A 6855-nucleotide genomic window follows, 5' to 3' on the forward strand; every position below is an offset into this window, starting at 1 on the left:
AGTATATTCCATTTGTAATAAAAGAGTAATAGTAAAGATAAATACTGATGTAGATAGTTATAATTTAGAATAAAAATCATGTCGTAATATTTTTCATATTAAAATAAATTAAGTATTCTTAATGTGATATTGATGATGAGTCTTATATATATATTTTTTGTTAAAAGTGACATGATTATAATAGATTACTGATGTTGTTGAAAAGTAATTAAAGAATTATATGTATGATGATGTTGTCAAAGTGTAATTAAAGAGTTATACAATGTAATTATGTGTACGAATTCATAGGTTTTCCTTGTGTATATGATTCGGACCTCAATTGCCGTTATATATGAAATATTCTTGTTGTAAAGTCTTATTGATATTTTGAAATATTAATTTTTTTCCTATAAGATTGACTATATAATGAAATTTTTGCATTTAAATTCTTAAAGTAGAGCGAAATTTTGTCTCATACATAGTAGATAAACTTGAAATAAAATGTACATTTTAAATAAAGCAATATAGATTTGGAATAGTGATGGAAGTGATATAGTGGGGGCACGGTTATGTGAGAGGTATCCTTATGCTGGATATCTTTCTCAAATGATTGGCTATAGGATTCAAGTTACTGTCTCTCAAGCACACGGTATTACTTCTTCTAATGGAAATCTAGCCCAAGATAAGGATAGATGATGCAAGAAATGACAAACAAATAACAATTAAAATGACTAACAATAATATGAAGATGGAGAGGAATATGAATAGGATTAAGCCTAGGAACTGTAACCAAATCGGAAGCAAAGGGAAGATTCAATTGATTAGATAGTAGATGTCATATAAACCTTGATCGAGAAAGTCTTTCTTAATGTCATTCCACACCCTTAGAACAATTAAGGACATTCTCAAAATGACTCAAAAGTGGTTAAGGGGCATTTCATCAAATACTTGGTGTCAAAGACATCTCATATATACTCCTCTTTTCTCAAAGGTGGAGTGTGATTATTGATCAACCCCTTGAGCCTAGATTAGACTGTCACTACTTAATCGGGACAATCCAAATCAAGTTTCATCCCCCTACCCATTCAATTCAATATCATATCTCCGAAAACCTATTCTACATCCTTATCTCCCTCAAAGAAAAATTAATCACACATAAGCATAATAAAAATAGCACAAGATTCAAGATCAACAAGTTAAGGAATTTCATAATAAACACAAGATAATAGATCAAAGCAATAAATTAAAGCAAGTAAATTGCAATGAATGAAAGTAAATTGGAAATAGCTTAGCTAAATGGAGATGAAATTGAATATTCAACTCTTCAATATTTGCTTCAAATGTAAAGATGTAATTGAACCTAACTAATGTTTGGAATAGAAATTGAAATTGAAAGGAGAAATGGAGTATATTTTCCTATCTATGCTTCTAAGAATGGAGAAATAAAACTAGTATCTAACTGACAGGGTAATTGGGTACCCGACCCGGAACCGTTGTCATAACCAAGACAGTTGTCGCTCAAACTACCAAGACACCTCACTCCTCAGCATCAATGCGCAACGGTCCAACTCCTCAGCATTGATGGCCAACGTTCAGCTCCTCAGCATTGATGACCGACGTTCAGCTCCTCAGCATTCAACACCTCAGGTATTGATGTCCAACGTTCAACTCCTCATCAATGCTCCGTTACTGAGCTGGAAGGAATAAAAGGACTCACAACCACGTAGTGGGGGGGCTTCTGACGACACTTGAACTTGGACAATACATACTGAACTCACTTGTACACTGAGCACTACGCTCAATATTGTATTCAAACATTCAAATACTCGAATAATATACCGGTAAACACATTATTACCGTCACTAACCTACTAATGTCTAACTCTCTCACTGAAAAAACAACTCTCTCTATTTATAGCACATTATTTGCTCGTGTTATGAGTTTATTACGTGCGTAATGGGGGTCGTAGCAGCAGAACGCCCCGTTCTGAAGTTTCTTCCTTCTCTCCACAACAGTTTTGACTTCTAACCCACTTTTCATCTTGTATATGCTTGAATTAGACTTTGTGGTCTGCATAGAAGTTGTAACTTTTTCAATTATATCTTTTCAATGCCGTTTGAATCACTTGATTTGGACGCTCCTAATATGAGATATGACTAAAATATCGAGACGTCGCCTAATAGAGAAACGCTAGTGAGTAGTGGCACAACGGAAAAAATACAACTCTTGCAAAACAAAACAAACAAAAAAAACTAAAACTAAAACTAAAACTAATGCTAGTTGATATAATTCGTGATTAACTATTTGTATATATTAATAATAATTTTTTCATGTCCCGAAAGGGGTGGTCGAGTGGGTGGAAGATGTTGTACCTGAAGGTTACACTCTTGGTCGAGTCCGTCACACAGGTCTTACTAGTGCAGTTTACATCACTCGTGTAGTCGTGTGACTTGTGGCCTATTATACAGGAGTGGAATATACCCAGTGCACACTATCGAATAATGATTACTCTCGTTACTCAAAAATAATAATTTTAGCATGTGGATTGATTAATTAAATAAAAGCATGTAAATAATAAATGTAAATTCTGATGTTGCAAGCCACATTATTCATATATAATAACTATTTGATTATTTATATATATATTTATGATATTTAATTTATTTATATTAATATAATCAATTTGAAGATCATTGGTGCTGGCATACAAGATACTATATGCATATATGATATATAATTATATATTATTTGCAAATTGCAATATATTCTTTGCACTGACCAGATCGGAATAGGTTTAATTTATTGCGTAAATTAATATTGAATATATTATTTTTTAAATATTTTGTTACGTCACAAATAATTTCTCCAATCATTTGAAGAGAATAATACCATTTTTTATTGCATAATAAGTTTGTAACTCACTTCACGAGTTCACGAAAATTAGTTCAAAGACTTCAATAATTATATATGTAAATTAATATGTGAAGGATGACAATGATTGAGCAACACTACATGGATTTTTAACTTATAACCAATGTTGTAAATTAAAAGTTAGGCGGGAGGGAAAACAAAAAACAAAAACTTATCTTTACCTTCACGTTGGCAAGTGACAATTAAATAATATAATACAGTAATAATTATTAATAATCCAGAAGGTAAAAATGTCAAAAAAAAAAAATAATAAGTAAAAGTAAAAGCTAACAATCTAAAGCAGAAAAAATAAAAGTCAAAAACCTATAATTGACTAAGCGCAATTAGCTGATAGTTTATTGTATTAGGTATTTTGATTAGTTGATAGTATTAATATAATTCTTTATAACAAAAAGATTTTTTTGTAAATTAGCTATTTACTCTTAATTGATTACATGTAAAATGATCTATAAAGACGTAAGTATATTGTGCTATTAACTTAACTATAAAATTATTTTTACAATTTATTATTATTGTTATTGTTATTATTAATTATTTTTAACTAGAATTTTTTATGTTTTATTATTAATAATGTTATAATTATAAAAAATATATATACTCTTTAGCTAATAATAATTTAATATTAAAATATTGATTTATAGTTAATTATGATAATTGATTAGATAAGAACAGCAACAACAACCAATCAATCATTCATCCTAAACCACCTATAAAGTCATTGTGTTTAAGAAATTAGAAAGCAATCCTGGGTTTTATTAAAGATAAGATTTTAAGCCGAGTACGCAGTTGGAACTCACGTTTTCTTTCCCGGGCTGGGCGAGAAGTGCTTCTGAAAAATGTCCTACAGGCTATGCCATGCTAGGCAATGATGGTTTTTTTGTTGCCTGTCGGATTGTGTAGAGATGCAATGATGGTTTTTTTGTTGCCTGTCGGATTGTGTAGAGATATCGAAGCTACTTTTAATAGATTTTGGTGGACGGGATCCTTAGGAGATGGTAAGGGTATAAGGTGGAGGTCGTGGACGGGGTTGAGTGTTCCGAAGGAGAAAGGAGGAATGGGCTTTCGACGTTTGCGGGAAATGAACTTAGCTCTGTTGGGCAAACAAGTACGTTTGCGGGAAATGAACTTAGCTCTGTTGGGCAAACAAGTGTGGCGTCTGGTCTTGAACTTAGCTCTGTTGGGCAAACAAGTGTGGCGTCTGGTCTCGAGGCCTGATTCTCTTGTGGCTCGGGTCTATAAAAGTAGGTATTATCCTCATTCTCTTGTGGCTCGGGTCTATAAAAGTAGGTATTATCCTCGTTGCTCTTTCTTTGATGCTACTGCAGGTAGGTATTATCCTCGTTGCTCTTTCTTTGATGCTACTGCAGGTAGCAATTATCCTCGTTGCTCTTTCTTTGATGCTACTGCAGGTAGCAACCCGTCGTTTATATGGAGAGGTCTGCTTGAGGTTCAGAATGTTATTCGCTCAGGATGTCGGAGGAGTATTGGTGATGGGAACAGTACCATCATAGGGGTCGATCCATGGCTCCCAACAGATGGGGATCCTTTTGTCAGCTCAGTAGTGCCTGAGTCTGTACGAAATGCTCCTGTCTCAACGCTCTTTAATAGTCAGGGATCAGACTGGAACGTGAATCTGGTAAAGGATGTGTTTAATGATCGTGAATCTTCTATTATTCTTAATATTCCCGTGAGTCTGAGTAAACCGCCAGATGCATGGACATGGTTTTGGGAATCAAAAGGCAATTATTCAGTAAAGTCCTGTTATAGAATGCTGATTGGCGAGGTTCACGATAATTATGATTGGCACAAGATTTGGAGTCTCCATATTCCCCCAAAGGTTAAATTTTTTTGCTGGCAATTAGCTTCGTCATATTTGCCAACTCGTGATGCATTGTTAACCAAACACATTCCATGTTCGCAGGTCTGTCACATGTGTGGGGTAGTGGACGAATCTGCATACCATTTATTTGTTGATTGCCCAGTGGTTCGTAGCATGTGGATGAGGCTTGGGGTGCCGACAATAATTCATGAATATGGTAATTTTAAAGCTTGGTTTTTTGCTATGCTTACTGCTCTTCATATTGATTTAATAAGTCAGTGTGTGATGTTGTGTTGGGGTATTTGGGGCAGTCGTAATGAGAGTGTCTGGAATGGTAAAGCTTTTGTGCGTGTTGTTGTTGTGGAGTCAGCATTGTCATTCCTTGATAATTGGAAGGCTGCATGCGAATCAGAGAGCATTAACCATGCAAGCCGTGGTCTTGAACAGAAATGGAAGAAGCCACAAGCTGGTAGAATTAAATTGAATACAGATATTGCCATTGACGAAACGAATAATATTCTGGGGCTAGGATGGGTCCTTCGTGACGATGGAGGTCGGTTCCTAGCTTGTAAAGGAGAGCGACGTCCGGGCAATTATGAAGTAAAGGTGGCGGAGGCAATTTGTATTCGAGAGGCACTCAGCTGGTTAAAAGGAACAGGGATGGGAGATGTCGATGTCGAAACTGATTCTCAATTAGTTTATTTTGCTTTACGTTCAGACTCGTTTACTTCTAGTTTTGGTTTTATTATTGATGATGTGAAAGAGGTAGCATTCACGATTAGTGATGTTGACTTCTATTTTGCTAAGCGATCTGCGAATCGGGTTGCCCATGCTGTTGCTAGGGAGGCCGTTTCTGAGTAAGGTTGCGGGGAATGGTTTGATTGTCCACCCCCTTTTCTGGTTGATTGTCTTTCTGCTGATTTAATGAATTAATTTGTTTTCTTCAAAAAAAAAAAAAAAGGTTAGTGTCATAGTGTGCATAACGAGCATTAAATAATGAAGCAATCGCATAAGATCCTAGCAATACTGGTGCCTGGTGGCCTGGGCTACATTTAATAATTAATTAAAAAGAAAATTAATTACTAATCATGCATGAAGATTGACTTATTAGGTGCTAAATAATATTTTATAAGAGATTTGTTCAGCCGGATGGCAAAGTTCTCAACGTGTTTACTGAGGACATCTTAGGGATTTTACAAGTCCGCTGAATTTATGAGAATAGCTTATTAGCGAGGTGATTCTCTCCGATCCTTTGGATAAAAAGAAATATCTTTATAATTTTTATGTGTGTGTGGGGGAGGGGAGGATTGATTTAAGAAAATATTCCTATTTAAAAGTGATGATTAATTTGATCCATTCATCTGAATAGATTAAACACTTGAGTTACTTTTAGCTAGTTTTTATAAGATAAATGATTGATACTACATGGTTGCTGCCTACTTTAATAAAATAAATTATCATTGTTGTTGTTACATGCGTTGTTGCAATATAGACAAATAGACAATCGATAAGTGGAAGACAAAGAAGTGATTTTTGAATTGCCATATTAAAATCACTTTCAAGAATCACTTTACCAAAGCTCATCTCCCAGCGAAATAGAAACCCTTGGTATATTGCATTACTCTGAGCATGTGTTATTATATAATACAAAGTAATAGAAAGGAAAGAATGTCGAATAAAGTCCTGAATTATTAAAAAAAAATTGTGAAAATAATTTTTCAACTTTCAAAAGTTGTAATTATACTCCATGATAATGCTTCATTGTTTAGGTCTAATAACATAATGTTTCATTGCAAATTATATATACTAGTATTTTCACCCGTGTGTTGCACGGAATGAATTTGTTATAATATTTTAAGAAATATTTGAATCGATATACTATTATATAAATTATAACATCGAATATGAGTATGAATAAGTGTATAAATGCAATTATAGTATGAGTCTTCCTTGCATGTAACAAATATCACAAAAATTCAGTGTTCTAAAATAAGTGTATAAATGCAATTATAGTATGAGTCTTCCTTGCATGTAACAAATATCACAAAAATTCAGTGTTCTAAAATAAGCGTATAATCTTGAGGTACACTTATATTTTGATATTCAGTAAGTATAACTATATTAGA

This window comes from Ipomoea triloba, chromosome 5, assembly GCF_003576645.1.
Source record: "Ipomoea triloba cultivar NCNSP0323 chromosome 5, ASM357664v1".
NCBI classification, from domain to species: Eukaryota; Viridiplantae; Streptophyta; class Magnoliopsida; order Solanales; family Convolvulaceae; genus Ipomoea; species Ipomoea triloba.